This window comes from Pseudorca crassidens, chromosome 3, assembly GCF_039906515.1.
Source record: "Pseudorca crassidens isolate mPseCra1 chromosome 3, mPseCra1.hap1, whole genome shotgun sequence".
Classification (NCBI taxonomy): domain Eukaryota; kingdom Metazoa; phylum Chordata; class Mammalia; order Artiodactyla; family Delphinidae; genus Pseudorca; species Pseudorca crassidens.
The window spans coordinates 25,132,053-25,148,656 of record NC_090298.1 but is presented as its reverse complement, the minus strand read 5'-3'; the positions used below and the strand labels follow the sequence as shown (position 1 = coordinate 25,148,656).

General features: G+C 37.3%; 1 pseudogene; it reads right to left on the bottom strand.

Annotated features, from left to right (window-relative positions):
• Positions 1-10,820: 10,820 nt before the first annotated feature.
• On the bottom strand, positions 10,821-12,900 carry LOC137220958 (mitochondrial inner membrane m-AAA protease component paraplegin pseudogene; annotated as a pseudogene).
• Positions 12,901-16,604: the final 3,704 nt, after the last annotated feature.

The window sequence follows — 16,604 nt, the reverse complement described above, 5'->3', positions numbered from 1 at the left end:
TTCATACTCATAGAGAATACACTTATTTTTATAACATAACAGCTCCGTCTATCTGCTTCTGATGATAGATATGGATGACCCTCATTCAAGTAATTAACCAAATGAAAACTTAATATCATGTCATTAATAGATCTTCTACACTAAAATGAAAGTAACATCAATTTCTTTGGATTACATGATTAAATGCTTAAGGAGTCTAAATAGTAACTAAAAAGACATGAGTATTTCTACTACAACTTAACTATACTTTCTCTTACAATATACACATATTTTGGTGAAATAGCGTGATACATCAATGACTATAATCACAAAAGAGAAAACATTTAGGAATTTAACAACTGACAGACCAATAGATGAATAGAGATGTAACAGCTACATCCTAAAAAAAATATTCACTGGTACTCCATAAGATGCTTTTAAAGGAAAGATACTAGCTTTTCCAAAATGTATAAAAATGTCTTACTGATGGTGTCAGTTGTGTGTGGGTGTGAGAGAGAGATTTGTCTTGAAATTCTTTTAATTATTCTTTGATTTCCAACTACAGTTACAATTTTGGAGTTTGGTTCTGCTCATGGTACTGCTTCCTAATGTGACATTCTGCCTGATGTCTTTTTCAGAGAGTTACCACTTCACAGGTTGTTAATCACAAGGCAATCTTCTGTTTGCCAGGGTCTGGCAAAATACCAGAATGAGTCACTTCACTGTAAAATGAAGCTTCTGCAAATCTTTCAAAGACTGTGTAAGTGTGTGAAGTGTTTCTATGTGTATGCGTACCTGTGTATGTATAGTTGGTTAGCAGCTTGCCCAGCTCATTTTCTCAAACACTACTTATGACTCTTCCATTGATGATAATAGCATCAATGACAGTAGCACAATAATGGCCACCATCACAACCCTCTGTGTGCCTAGTGCTGGGCTAAATATAGCCTATTTTACCTAATTTTCAAAATGCTTTTTCTGAGAAAAGGATTATTGTCTGAATTTTTGTAGTGAGGAAAACTCATGGTCATTCGTTCATCGTATATTTATTGAATGCTCACTATGAGCAAAAGTGAACAAAAGATTCATATATGCCTACATGTGTGTTGTTTACATTCTATTGTGACGAGATATGCAATAAACAGAATTAAAATGATTTTATAGTCAGGTGATTAAGACTGTGAGGAGGAGAGGTGGCAATCTTATATAGTGTAGTTAGGTTGATTTCAAAGAAAAGGTAGGCGAATTTTGAGAAAAAGCTTAATGAGATGGGGAAAATATCATCCTAGGAAGAAAAATCAGCAGTAGGAAAGTTTTAAGATGGGAGCTTGTCTGATATTTGAAGACCATCCTGGAAGACAATGTGTCTAATAGAGTGAACAAGGGAGAGAGTAATAGCAGACACGGTCAAAGATGGAAGGAATAGGGAAACTTGGAGCCTCAGGTGTGCTTTTGAGTGAAGGGCTGACACAAACTTATCTATGTGCTTTTAAAGGGTCATCCTGGTTACTATGCAGAGCACATTGCTAGAAGGAGACAAAGGGGGTGGCAGATATCCACGAAGTAGCTGTTGCAATAATTCAGAAAAAAAAAAAAAAGGTAACATGGCAGTGGAGAAGATAAGAAAATTGCCCAGTTACGTGGTAAGTGCATTTGAATTCAGATCTGCCTTACTTCAAATATGCACTTCTGTTCCCTGTGTGTTTGGTCCAGCAGTGCTATAACTCAGCCTTGGGACAGTGAGTGCAAATTTCTTCCTTGACATTATGAACGACATCAGAGACATTGAGATCAAGTGTTAGGGATAAAAGAATCGGCTTTGGTTTTGACAGACTTCTGACACTTACCAGTAAAAGCCATAGTTGTGTTATTAAATTTTAAATATTTCCTTTTATTGGTCTGGATAGCTCCATATAGAGCAAGGAGAATGAACATTGCTATTATAGTGACATAAAGAAAGCAAGGAACAAAAAATGCCTTGGTACTTAGAGAAAGAAATCAACAGTTTCCAGTGATTTTTAAAACATTGTTTAGCATGTGAGAGCAATTCTTTCACAAAGGGCACGCTACTTGGAATCCTTCTTATTGTTCTGTGGAGCATGGAGACTCGGCAGTTACTATACTTCTTTAATTTTTGAATGAGTAGATAACATTTCTGCACTCCAGATGAAATTTCAAATCAACACATTTGAAGTGAATAGATCATTCTTGAGAGAATTTGGAAGAGGCTGTGGATACTGAGGAAACATTTAAAAAATATATCCTGACAAAGTAGAGCAATACTAGATAAACAGAATAAAATATATTCATGAATAGTTTTAGTTGTTTCTGGAGTAGAAAAACAATAAAATGTTTGATGGATTAAAATCTTCTTATATAAATTTAAGTGTATCTATATCACCATTTTGTTTTCCAAAAATGAATATGAAAGAAGTATTTTTTCAACTGATTTTATATTTCATTAGAACCATTAGGATTGTCTCCTAGAAAATCATAGTAATTAGGCATTTACTATGAGAGCATAGATATGAAATGAAAAGGAAAAGAATGTCTGTATATTTGCCTGATTCAGATGATAGTTAAGCCTCACATTTCCTGACTTTAGACAGACAGCAAGGCGGGGGGGTACTTTATGTGCTTGTGTGCTGTGGCTGTGTAAGTACAAAATCAGCACTCAGTGCATTGAAGCAGGAGATCGTCAGATAAAATTTCCTGTATTCAAAAAAGAGCAGTTTATAAATGTATCAAGGACACACACATACACACACAGACACAGACACCTCATACTAGAAAATACTATTGGAGAACATCAATAAATATGTGCTTATACAGTTCTCAGAATTTAACTATTATGAATAAACAGAAATTCTTCTCCACTAGCGTTGTTAGGAATTTCAAATTAGCAATGAAAGAACTGGCTTTGGTTTTCATAGACTTCTGTGCTTTAGAGAAGAATGAGAAATATATATTTAATCTCAGTTAAGTAAATAGTGATAAATGATGTCTTATTTTTCCACAGTTGTATATGCTATAAATTTTTAATGCAAACTTACACACCTAAATTATTATTTCAGTTTACCCTTCTTAAGACTTTAAGAATTCCAGATCACCCATCACTGGCCCACACACAGCATTTTTTTCTTCAACCTCTATCCTCCTCTGTTACTGGTTTAAACGCACCCTTTTTTGCACAGACAAAATCTACCTCCTGTCGTCATTTCCTTATTATCCATCACTACTCAACTTGTTACAGTCTGGCTTTATGTTATCAAGACTCTATTGGAACTTGTCTCACTAAATCTCTGGGATTTTCCTAACTGCAAAGTCAATGAATCCGTTACTCTTGATTTTCCTTAATTTCTCAGTAGCATCTCCCTCCCCTAGATATTCCCTACTTCTTGAAAAGTCTTTCTGATGAATTTCTTGAAAAGAACACTCCTGATTCTCCTATTATTTCTGATAATTCATGTTACACTCTCTTCCTCTTATATTTTGTTTCCCAGATCTCCATGAAGAATCTTCTTTTCCATCTACTTACCTGTCCATTTCATGGAACTGTACCCATTTGTTTCTTTCATTTATTACCAAACTCAGGGAAATCCAAATGTCAATAAACAGCCTGAAGTCTAGTCCTCTAACCTGAGAACCAATATGTTTAACCCTCTGCTTAACAAGGGCTTGTGGATTGTCCCATTTCCTCACACACATTTTCTCTAATAATAAATGTATCTGTCCTCTCAGAATGATCATCCTCTGGGTAATCTGTACTATAATGAACAGGAGCCCCCTCAACAATTGTCCTGACCAAACCAGAAACTCATCCTTCTCAGTGACCCTGCTGTCCAGTCAAGTCACAAAGTTTTGTGGATTTTAAGTGGGTGCTACTCCAATCTCTCTTTCACCATTTTCTTCAATCTCTCATTTTTTTCTAAAGACTTCTTAGTGGGATCACTGTTTTGAATCTGGATTCTCACTAATCTTTGTTAGCAGCTACAGTAATTTTGGGTTTTAGACAGAGAGAAAGAGAAATTGACAGAGAAGAGAGGGTCAGAGAGAGAAAGAGATTGTTCTGCTATAACACAGTAGCTTCATTTCTAAGATCATTGGTTACCAAGAATCATTATATGAAAAAGTTTTACATTTCGGGGAAAAAAAATGTGCTAGGGAGTTTCCAACTAGTGAAAACTCCCTTCTCCCGTAAGAATTTGAATGACAGAGATTTTTCATATCTGTGTAACCACATTGAGAAGATCTTCAAGTTAAGGTAGCAAATGTGTCCTCTAGGGAGGTCCTTATTTGCTGGAATAAATATATTAAGATCCTTGGAATATGTTCTTGAAGGTCATAAGGTCCCCAAAGAGCATGTGTTAGAAAATGTTTGTCGTTCTGCTAATCACCAGGTTTCTGTTTGCTGAGTACGCCAGCTGAGAGAGAAAAATGAATTGTTTACGAGAATTCAAACAAAATATTAGCAGCTCTGTAAATGGTGAAAGACGGGAGTGATAAATTATGTAGCAGAAAAAAGGAACTTTGCTGCTAGAACAGAGGTTCTGAATTGGAAACGTCATGACAATTTCCCTGATACAAGTATAATATGAACGTTTTGCCCTAGTTACTCTCCTTCCTCTCCTCCAAACAAAGAGTTGTTGGTACAACACAAACAGTAGTCTTTACTCATTTGATCTTATCATATCCAGTTAACTCTATGCATTCTTAATGCACAGGAGAAATACCTGTGCCATATGAGTGCATTCAAAATGGCAACATAAAACCTAGCTTTGTCTCCTCTCAATCCATACTCTGTAGTCCTCTATTTAAATTACTCTCATCTGATGTGTGCACTTGTCTGATTTTTCCATTATACTGTAAGATGCTTAGAGGAAGGACAGAGGCCATACTTTCATCATGTATCACACTCTCCACAACCTCCCCACTTGTTCCATCTCTTCACAATCTAAAATAATGCTTTAGATATAGCACATCAGCAATTTTTATATCATTTTAAAAATTGACAAAAACCCAGATATCTTAACTTTTAAACCCTGTTTTCTCTACTAACTCTGTTACTATTACCTCTTCTGTATGGAATAAACCAGAAAATAAAACATACATTTTCAAGCCCTTAGAATTATCTTATGGTGAAAATCAATCTACCAAAGAAACAGAGAGGCTTCAAATATACCTCTTATCTGCTTAACGAATAAAGCAGCCTGAAATCGAATGCTGTTTGCCTAGTTTTGGGGGAACACTTGCAAAGTTTGATGTAGAAGAATAAACATTTTTGGGGAGCTGTGGTAAGCCTTAGCAACCAGTATCTCTATACTCCTTATCTTCTAAACATGATTTTTAAAAATGGATTAGCTCTATTACCTGCAGTACCACTATTTCATTGATTCTAGAAATAGATCATTTCCCTGTAAAATACTTCAAAAATGTTCCACAGGTGTTATTTTGTATTCTGCAATTTCTTCTTATTATTTATAGCTACAAACATTGCATTCCCCAAAATGCTTTTTGAAGTCAAAATTCCAGTACCTCTTTAAGGGCTGTAAACCAAAAAGTATCATCACTGTCACAAATTATTGCTTCATAAATATCCTTACCAAAACGTACCTTGTGATTATTATTTAATCAGGAAATAATATGTTATGGGGTAGAAATGTCTACTATTTATTCTCTGATTTTATTAAAGAAAGTCGATTCTGTACAGAATCACATTTCAAAATTATAAAGAATGGTTTCTGCTCTCATAGCTCTATTACAGTCATTGTCATATATTAAGGTTTATTCTAATTCCAGACCAATACATGGACACTGCACAAAATAAACAGCTTTTTTAAAAACAGAATGAACAAAATGTCTTGAAGCACGAATGAGTGATTATCATGCTTCTTCATCTCTTGGAAAATTTCTTACTGTTGCTGTAAGTCCCAGTGAGTTATAGTTCCTCTTATACACATAAAAAAGGATAATGGTTATAATCCCACTATCTGAATTTCAACTTTCACCTCTCTCTCTAAAGTTAAAAGTTAGCTTCCAAAGCTTTTAGAAAGCTGCTGCCCTTTTCAAACAGCATTTCTAGTACATCAGTCTTATTGATTTATTCATAGTAAATGTTACCCGCTCATTCTTTGTGTGTGAAACTGAAGAAGGCTAGATAAGTGCTTCCTAAACTCTGGCAACCATCTCAGATGTAACTTGGCTTAACAGTGAAAACATATTCTTTCTGGTCAGGGCAACAGTCAGGCTGGAGAGGGAATATGGGGCTGTCAGTGCCAACCAGGATAAGCCATAAATTCTAGTTTACCACCAATATCAAATGTGGAATGTTTTACCATTCCAGGAACTATTACTTCCAGAAAGTGATAGAGCCTCTCCACTAATGAAAGCATTGATCCTGAACTGAACTCTGAGTGCATGATGTAAATCAGAGGAGTCTTTTTGGAAAAATCCATTTGTGAGTCTCAAAGTCCTTCAGTTTAATATAAGTGAATTCATATCAAAAGAAATGAGTGAGGCAGCTTAATCCTACCACCCAAAGTACAAACTTAAAAAGAGGAAAAAAAAAGACCTCTTTGGGTTATACTAAGATATCTCATCTCCCTTTATTTACATATTTACTCATTCATGTTATTTCTAACTTTCTAGCCCTGATTTTGCATTTCCATTTTGGCACACGGAATAAAATGCAATTTTATTCCGTGTGCCAAAATGGAAATGCAGTTTTATTCCATGTGCCAGTTTATGCTGAACTAAATGACTTGCTACCACCTAAAGGTTTATAAGGCAGAGAAAGCCTGCAAACCATTTATTTTTGACCAATAACCAAAGAAAATAAGTAAGTTCTCCTTTTTGTTGTCTTTGTTGCTTATCCATTGGAAAGAATTAGGTAGGGCCCACATTCCTAACTCCATGAAAAAGCAAGAAGCTAAGATGATTTGATCTAAGTAGTTTGATGCCCAGCACTCATTCTCTAGTTCAACATCTAGAAAGATAGCAACCAAACTTATAATAGAAACAAACGGTGACGTTATTTTCTGGAAAGCAAATACAACCAAAAATTCTCTTTATTTTTGGTCCTGACCCAATCAATCAGTGATGTGGCAGTGGGGCTGGTGTGTAGTGAAGGAAGTTCTAAGCTGATTCTCAGTGCCTCACTGTTAAATATAAATTGCCCCAGAGCACCTAACATTTGAGATAAGCATTTAATATGAAGTTACAGTAACAAAGTCAATATGCTAAAATGGGTAATAGAGACAATGTTTGGAGGTGAGGAAAAAATATAAAGAAAATATATTTAAAGGGGAAAATATGGTCCTCTAAGGAAGAAAGAAAAGACAAAATGAAGGCAGGAGGAAAGAAAAAGAAAAAAAAAGGAAAAGAAATAGAAAAGGAGGGCTTCCCTGGTGGTGCAGTGGTTAAGAATCCACCTGCCATTGCTGGGGACACGGGTTTGAGCCCTTGTCCGGGAAAATCCCACATGCCACAAAGCAACTAAGCCCATGTGCCACAACTACAGAGCCTGTGCTCTAGGGCCTGTGAGCCACAACTACTGAAGCCCACGTGTCACAACTACTGAAGCCGCGCGTCTAGAGCCTGTGCTCTGCAACAAGAGAAGCCACGACAATGAGAAGCCCGCACACCGCAACAAAGAGTAGACCCCGCTCGCAGCAACTAGAGAAAGCCCGCACACAGCAACAAAGACCCAACACAGCCAAAACTAAATAACTAAAATAAATAACTTTTTTAAAAAATTTAGAAAAAAAGAAATATAAAAGGAAATTCAGGAAAAAGAAAACTCTAATATATGTTATAGCAGAATATTATTTTTGGGGGGGATAGAGAATTTGGCAAAAAAATTGAGGAACTCCTATAGGAAAGGTAATGAAATATTAAAAACTAGGGAAATATAATTTTCATATTTTTTGCTTTATAATATCAGGATAAACATGTAATCTAAGTCTAGTTGTTCAATTGAACTAATTTGAAGTTCTCAGTTAACAATCCCAATGACTAATGTGAACAATGTTAACTATAACATTAGCTGAGCTGGGTTTTTTTTGTTTGTTTCTTCTAAAGATTTCCACTAATTTTATCCTTCAAAATTTAATCCCTGGGACTTTGTTCTCAAGAAATGAAGGGTAAATTACAACTCTTCGTGGCTGTGCCGTGGTCATCCACGTGTCCTATTATCACACAAAAATAGTCACATCCTCTTTTAATTTTATTTTTTATACAGCAGGTTCTTATTATTTATCCATTATATACATATTAGTGTATACATGCCAATCCCAATCTCCCAATTCATCCCATTACTACCCCCACCCCCACCACTTTCCCCCCTTGGTGTCCATACGTTTGTTCTCTACATCTGTGTAAGAGTCATATCCTCTTAAGCAGAAGAGGAACATTTTGCATAGATTCAGCTTTACACATTCAAAGGACTACAAAAAATTTATGTACACTTAAGTTGATATCATTCTGGGATATCTTTGTGTGGTCTGATACAAAGGATGATGCCTCTGTCACAACTGAATGCTTATAACACCTTTATTTGAAGAAATTCTGCAGAATTGAATTTATACAATATCTTAATTATACAAACCTAGATTGTTGGTACAGAGTTTTTACTTATATATATTGTCCATCATTACTAGAATGCATAATATATCAGTATTCTGTATTTATGGATGTTAGACTTTAAAAGAATGCTTTATTGGAATGGTGATTTCTTTAAACTTTGTTTACCTCATATGCTATATATATTTGGATCTTAATAAAAAGCTAATAATCAAGAAAAGAAAAAGAAAGTTGTAGGGGAATTAAGGAAAATATATTCTGCAGGAACTATGCTCAAGTGAAATGATTTTAAAAATCACTTTGGATAATAAGTGATGATAAACTTATGTGTAAGCATGTTTTAAAAATCATCAGTGTAGAATTAGGAGGAAGAAGGATGGAAATCTGTTCTCCTCTAGGACAGCTTTCTTTATTATGGATAATTCATTAGCTGGTCTAGTTTTGTTCTTATTTAAACAGAATGCTTATCTCATGAATATCATATATCAACATTTTGAGCTCTTACTATGTGAATGATACTAAGATCTATTAGGCCCTAAAAGATTTTGAAAATACTTCCATCATCTTTGGCAGTACTTCCACAATATGTGTTCCAAAACTTTTCCACTTTTCTTAGTTTCATATTCACTGATATTAATTTATTGAGAAATCAAAGTTATCTAAAGTGATGTCTGTCCTCATTCTCTACTTTCGTAGCTCCTTTTTCCTACCCTCTAGCCTCAGGCCAAAAAGCATTTGCACTACTTCCAAAAACTAATTTCTCTACTTAAGTTTTCAGTTATAGCCCAAACTGAGCCCTGTATGCTTCATTTCTGATTCTCCTTTGTAACTTTTAATTTCATCAAACAGGTAAATAATCAACTAATACAGAGATAACGACTAAACCCTGATGCTGTCATTTTATGTTTAAACTACAGCCCTCCTTTTAAATGACTAATATCTAGGGATTAATATCTCACAATCACTACATTTCCATGCTCTTTATTCTTTCCTTAACTCCCCCATCTTCCAAATTCCTTACTTTGAACTATCAAAACTATCAGGGATTCACAAATCACAAGACTAATAGTTGTTTCCAAGCCCACATTTTCCTTGACTTCCTGGAAGCCAGTTCTGCTTTCTTCTCTTACTCATTAAACGTCTGAGTTCTTCACGTTTTATTTCTCAGTCTTCATACTTTCTCTGCTCGTGAATGAATGCAAAGTGTGTATTTCCAATTGTTTATGGCTACTTGCATATGGGTGTCTTGTCTTATTTTAACACATTACATTTATATCTAAATTCATGACCATAAAATTATGTCTTTACACTAAGGCCAATGACAAGATCAACTCCTAAGTAATAAGAACCTACCCCTATTTCCCTCCCAATTCCTGGGACCCAGGACACATTAGGATGATGGATTGCAGAAAGACACCCTTAGACCCTGACTAGGAGAAGAAAGGCCCAAGTGCCCCTCACATTTATCACCTCTGTTCTCTGGAGGGAAGTGAGTCCTGGAGGCTTTTGGTGGTAATAATGACCCGCTGGGGGGCAAGTAAGCCCCAGCAAGTCTGGACCCCCATGGCTGGTTCTCCCACCCTACCCCCTGCAAGCTCTATAGTAGTAGCTGCGGGTCTCCTGCGCCAGAAGTGACCTTGTTAAACGAGGTGGTCTCCCGAGGGGGACGGCCGCCCAGGGCCATGCACATTGGCTCCAAAAGCGGCTCATGGTGAAGAGGCGCTGGTCTCTTGGGGAGAGTCTGAGAAAAGCCTAGTGGAGCGTTTGTCCCTGGTGTAATGGAGATCTTCCTCTCCGCCTCCATGTGCTCCAGCAGCCTGCAGACAAGAGCACTGCCTGACTCAGAAACGCAACCCCCTTCTCTTCCTTGGAGAGGAGCTTGCTCTTGGCGCAGTCGTGGCAATGACGCTCTCGGCGGCGGCTGCGGCGAACTGGACATGCGCACGGCTTCCCACGCAGCACGGCTTCCACGCAGACTCCTCAAAGACGCGGGTGTGGCCACGCCGCTCCGCACGCTGGAGCTGGGCCCCAGCTGGGCGTTGTGCAACGTGTGAGTTCGGTGGACGTCTGGACGACGACGTGGTCGGGAGTGCCCAGTTCATGTGTTTCCACCATAAGGTATTTGGGCATTTGCTCGTCCTTGGTGCTGGAGGAGCAGGACGTGCTGGTGGAGTGCTTCTTGCCCACCGCGAGAATTTCGTCGGTGTGAACGGTGCAGGGCCCTGGGCGGAGGCCTCTTTCCACCGACTCCGGGCGGCTCATCATAAGAACAGCACCAGTGCCGCCGGCACCATCAACTTGGCTCGCAGTGCCTTCCCACCATGGCCGGCCCGGCAACAAGGGCTGACTGCTTTTCCCCTGTTTGTGGCGTCCGCAATCGCGCGAGGAGCCATTTTAATCCGATTGAAAGCACTGATTCCTCCTTCACTTCCAGTCTTTCTAGCCAGACGCAAAATATACCACAGGGTGACTGAGCCCCCTGCTGTCATCCCCAAGGCAGAGAGGGCATTTCCAAAGAAGCCCCTAAGCCTATAGGAAACTGGGATCCTGACGTTGCCTTTGATATTCAGCTCATCTTCAGCTGCTGGAAGCGTCTCTCAAATATATCAGTATTTGAAACCTGCATTCCGTGCATCAAGGCCAGCCGAGGCCACCCAAACACCACGGCTCCGGTGTGCAGATAGACTTACACCACATCACTGTGGGGCACCACCTGGACCTTCTGTACTTGGCTCCTGGCCAGCATCTCGTGGACAAAGTTGGTCCAGGAAATGGTACCCCTGCTAGTGCTGGGCGAGATCAGCCAGCTCATGAGGACAGCGATGACAAACAAGGTGAGTAGATGCTCCCAGTACTTCCGTCCTATCGTTGAGCCTTCTCTCCTCTTCGTCATCTTCAAGGGTCCTCTCCTTGGGTTTATCATTGTCCTTAGTCCTCTGCTTCCTACTTGAGGTGTTAAAATAGTGCCGCCTAGAAGTTTCCACCTAGAAGTCTGACTGGATTATGGACTACATGCTTTTTCAGCAACAATCCACTGATCCCTTAAAAGGCAGGGGTTAGCAGTGGGCAGTTGCAAGGTCTGTAGCCTCGGCCCCCAGCCTAGGCAAGACCGTCCTGAGGCCTGTGGACAAAATTTAGCCCCCTCCTCGCACTCGGGTGGAGAGACCTGGGTTCCAGCCTGAGCCTGGGGCCCTGAAGACACCTAGAATACAGCACAGACCCTCGTGGAAGGACATTTTTTTCTTTCCTCGTTGAAGTGCTTCTTATTTTTAGAGCAACCAAAAACATTTACTATAAAACCTGTTTTAAAAATGAAAATAGTAGAAGTGAAAAGCTCAACATGATTCACTAGATTATGACAGTCCAGGTAGGAGCTGCAAGAATAAATAATACTTGTTCTTGAAAAAAGGTCAAAAGAAATGACCTAATCTGAAAATCAAACACAGAAGTAAAAAGTGAAAAAGAGAGAGGGAGGGAGAAAAATAACCTACATCCATGACCTTTGTGATAATATCAGTCTAACATATGCATCTCTCAAATGTAGAATGAGAGGACTGAAAGAAAGGGTCAGAAACACAATGGAAAAAGTAACACCAATAATTCTTAGAATTTGGTGAAAAGAATAAATTTATAGATCAAAGAATATCAGTGAACTGCCAGAAGGATAAGTAAAAAGAAAACCACATAAAGTACAGCAAACCAGAGGCTAAGGGAAAAATATTGAGATCACTACAGAAAAAGGACGTATTGTGCATAGAGGAATAATGATGTGTAGAACAGTCTAATTAAAAGAGGGGTGGGCAGGGAAACCAAGAGAAAGGCCAGGACGCATTCTTAGAAAATGAAAGCATAAGGAAGACACATTCAGATGTACAAAAGTTGAGAAACTTAAATTATAACATAACTACATAATGAAGATAGTGTGTTATTGGATGAGAACAGAATAAATCAATAGAGAATAAGGAATCCAGGAATAGACAAACACTTACAAATTAATTTAATTAAATTTTTTTCCATTTTATTATTTTTTTAACATCTTTATTGGAGTATAATTCCTTTACAATGTTTTGTTAGTTTCTGCTGTATAACAAAGTGAATCAGCTATACGTATACATATATCCCAATATCTCCTCCCTCTTGCATCTCCCTCCCACCCTCCCTATCTGACCCCTCTAGGTGGTCACAAAGCACCGAGCTGATCTCCCTGTGCGATGCAGCTGCTTCCCGCTAGCTATCTGTTTTACATTTGGTAGTGTATATATGTCAATGCTACTCTCTCACTTCGTTCCAGCTTACCTTTCCCCATACCTGTGTCCTGAAGTCCGTTTTCTCCGTCTGCATCTTTATTCCTGTCCTGACCCTATGTTCATCAGAACCTTTTTTTTTCTTTATTTTTTTTTAAGATTCTATATATCTGTGTTAGCATACAGTATTTGTTTTTCTCTATCTGACTTACTTCATTCTGTATAACAGACTCTAGGTCCATCCACCTCACTAAAAATAACTCAATTTTGTCTCTTTTTATGGCCAAGTAATATTCCATTCTATATATGTGCCACATCTTCTTTATCCATTCATCTGTCGGTGGACACTTAGGTTGCTTCCATGTCCTGGCTATTGTAAATAGAGCTGCACTGAACATTTTGGTACATGACTCTTTTTGAATTATGGTTTTCTCGGGGTATATGCCCAGTAGTGGGATTGCTGGGCCATATGGTAGCTCTATTTGTAGTTTTTTAAGGAACCTCCATACTGTTCTCCCTAGTGGCTGTATCAATTTACATTCCCACCAACAGTGCAAAAGTTTCCCTTTTCTCCACATCCTCTCCAGCATTTATTGTTTGTAGATTTTTTTGATGATGGCCATTCTGACTGGTGTGAGGTGATACCTCATTGTAATTTTGATTTGCATTTCTCTAATTATTAGTGATGTTGAGCATCCTTTCATGTGTTTGTTGGCAATCTGTATATCTTTTTTGGAGAAGTGTCTATTTATGTCTTCTGCCCATATTTGGGTTGTTTGTTTTATGATATTGAGCTGCATGAGCTGCTTGTATATTTTGGAGATTAATCCTTTGTCAGTTGCTTCATTTACAAATATTTTCTCCCATTCTGAGGGTTGTTTTTCCATCTTGTTTATGGTTTCCTTTGCTGTGCAAAAGCTTTTAAGTTTCATTAGGTCCCATTTGTTTATTTTTGTTTTTATTTCCATTTCTCTAGGAGGTGGGTCAAAAAGGATCTTGCCATGATTTGTGTCATAGAGTGTTCTGCCTATGTTTTCCTCTAAGAGTTTTATAGTGTCTGGCCTTACATTTTAGGTCTTTAATCCATATTGGCTCTATTTTTGTGTATGGTGTTAGGGAGTGTTCTAATTTCATTCTTTTATATGTAGCTGTCCAGTTTTCCCAGCACCACTTATTGAAGAGGCTGTCTTTTCTCCATTATATATTCTTGCCTCCTTTATCAAAGATAAGCTGACCATATGTGCATGGGTTTATCTCTGGGCTTTCTATCCTGTTCCATTGATCTATATTTCTGTTTTTGTGCCAGTACCATACTGTCTTGATTACTGTAGCTTTGTAGTATAGTCTGAAGTCAGGGAGCCTGATTCTTCCAGCTCCATTTTTCTTTCTAAGGATTGCTTTTGCTATTCGCAGTCTTTTGTGTTTCCATACAAAATTATTTTAATTTTTGACAAAGGTGCCAAAGCATTTCAGTGGGGAGGTAAATTCTTTTAAGCAAATGATCCTGCAACAACTGGATACACATAGGGAATAAATAAACCGTAATCCCACCTAATAGCATATAAAAACATTCATTTGAGATAGAGCAAAACTAAAATGCAAGAGTTAAAACCCTAAAAGTTTAGAAAAAACAGTAGTGCATTCTTTATGCACCCTGAGGTAGACAAAGCTTTCTTAGAACATAGAAAGGAATAATAGGAAAGAGAAAATATGATAAATTTGACCTCATTAAAATCAGACTTTATCCAAATGGGATAAACAATAAAATACACAAGCAAAATTTATAGTTGACAAAAGCCCTGTATAAAAAATATATAAAGTACTCTTAAGACTCAACAATAAAAAGACAATCTAAAACAATGGGTAAAAAACTTGGATACTTCACAAAGAAAGATGTACAAGTGTGCAATAAACATGAGAAAAAAGTTCAACATTATTCATAAGGAAAACTTTAAGTGAAGTCAAATTTATAGATATTCACAAGAATGGCTAAAATTTAAAAAGTCTTTTAACACCAAATGTTGGTCAGGATTCAGAACAAGTAGTTCTCTTACATGCTGATGGTAATGTAAATAATGCACCCTCTTTTAAAAAAAGAAAGTTTGGTTGCTTATTATGAAGGTATATATCTGTCTCTGAAGTTCTACCCTAGATATTTACCCAAGATCAATGAAATTCCATGTCTACAAATAGTCTGCTACAAGAATGTCCAGAGATGCTTTATACAAGAGTCAAAAACGAGAAGTGGCCCTGCTGTCTGTTCATAGGAAAATGCATGAATATTTTGTGGTAAAGTCATATAACAAAATGCTACTCATCAATAAAAATAAACAAACTACTAATACATATAAAAATAGATGCTTCTCACAAAAAATGTTGGCAAATGAACCCAACTCAAAAAATTATATGCTGTATGATTCCATTTGTAATATATTCGAAAACAGGCAAAACCAATCCATGATGAAAAAAACAATTATAACATTGTTTACCCCTGTGGAGGGTGAAGGTATTGATGAAAAACAGCCACATGTTAACTTTCTGAGGCGATGGAAATGTTCCGTCTTTGCAGTATATGCATTTGTCAAAACTCATTAAATTATACATTTAAGCTTTGCTTATTTCACTCTAATTAAATTTTATTTCAAAGAAAGGTAAACAGATACTGAACTCTAGTTAGTAGGTTTCCTTTTTATTTGTTGTTTAATGGTATAAGTTACCAATTTTGAAATATCTTCTGTTTGCTAAGTTTGAGCAAATGTAATGAGGACCAGATTTCTTCCTTTTTGGAAGGGAGTTAAAAATATTAAAAAGAAAAAAATATCTAGAAGGTGTACTGATGTGTTGGATAAAATTAGAGACACCAATAAGAGCTCTTCAGTTCAGTAGATAGTTACAGAGATATGCATATTTTCAACTTCTGTTCACTGGTAAGGCGTAGAAGGTATGAATATACCTCGTGCCCAGTTTTGTTTTCTAAGAACTGTTGTCCATTTAAAGGGAACAAGGAGTGTAGCCAATAATAGGGCTGAGTCAGAAAAAGTGAGATGCATGCTTGGGCCATCCTGTAGTGCCAGACATTAAAGAAGTGCTATAAGAATCGTGGAGATGTGTCAGGAGAGAGCCCCATACATTCAGAGACGGGGAGAAAGAGAGAATTTTAAAGTAAAAAAGGAAAACTGTCACAACTGGTGAGTGTGAGAAGAGCATGAAGCAACTTATCTGTAAATTTGAAATTAAAGCAAGGTGAAATGTAATAAAATATATCCCAGTAGATGTCTTAAAAAGGATTGAAAGCCACTAGGCTAGTCTCTTCAGTGTGTCTGAACTCACCCCTGGAATTCTGACTGCATTCTTCTTTGAACAATACTTTCACAATGAATGATGCCTACTATTTCCTACATCCCCGTCACAACCATCCCCTCAGAATTCACCTGTTTTCTATTCCATGAGACTTTTTAGCTCACCATCTTTACACCTGACTGGGTAGACCACTCAGGTGTAATTTATAAATGCTTTTCTTATGTTACTCTTACTTTTTGCTATGTCTCTTGTTTTAAAACGTTTGAAGCCCCAAGAGGCAGAAATACTATTTCTACTGTTGCCAACCCTAACAACTAACTACTTTTCATGAGCCAAGCAGATGCTTAATATTGTCAGTCTGATTGTTTTTCATATGAAAAATCATATACTAGAAAGTTAAGGTTTTTTCAGGTTCGGAATTTTTTAAAATCGGAACTCATTTTGTAAACGCAAATGTGTTTTAACTTGCGAGTTACTTTAGTTCAGTTCAAACATCAGTCA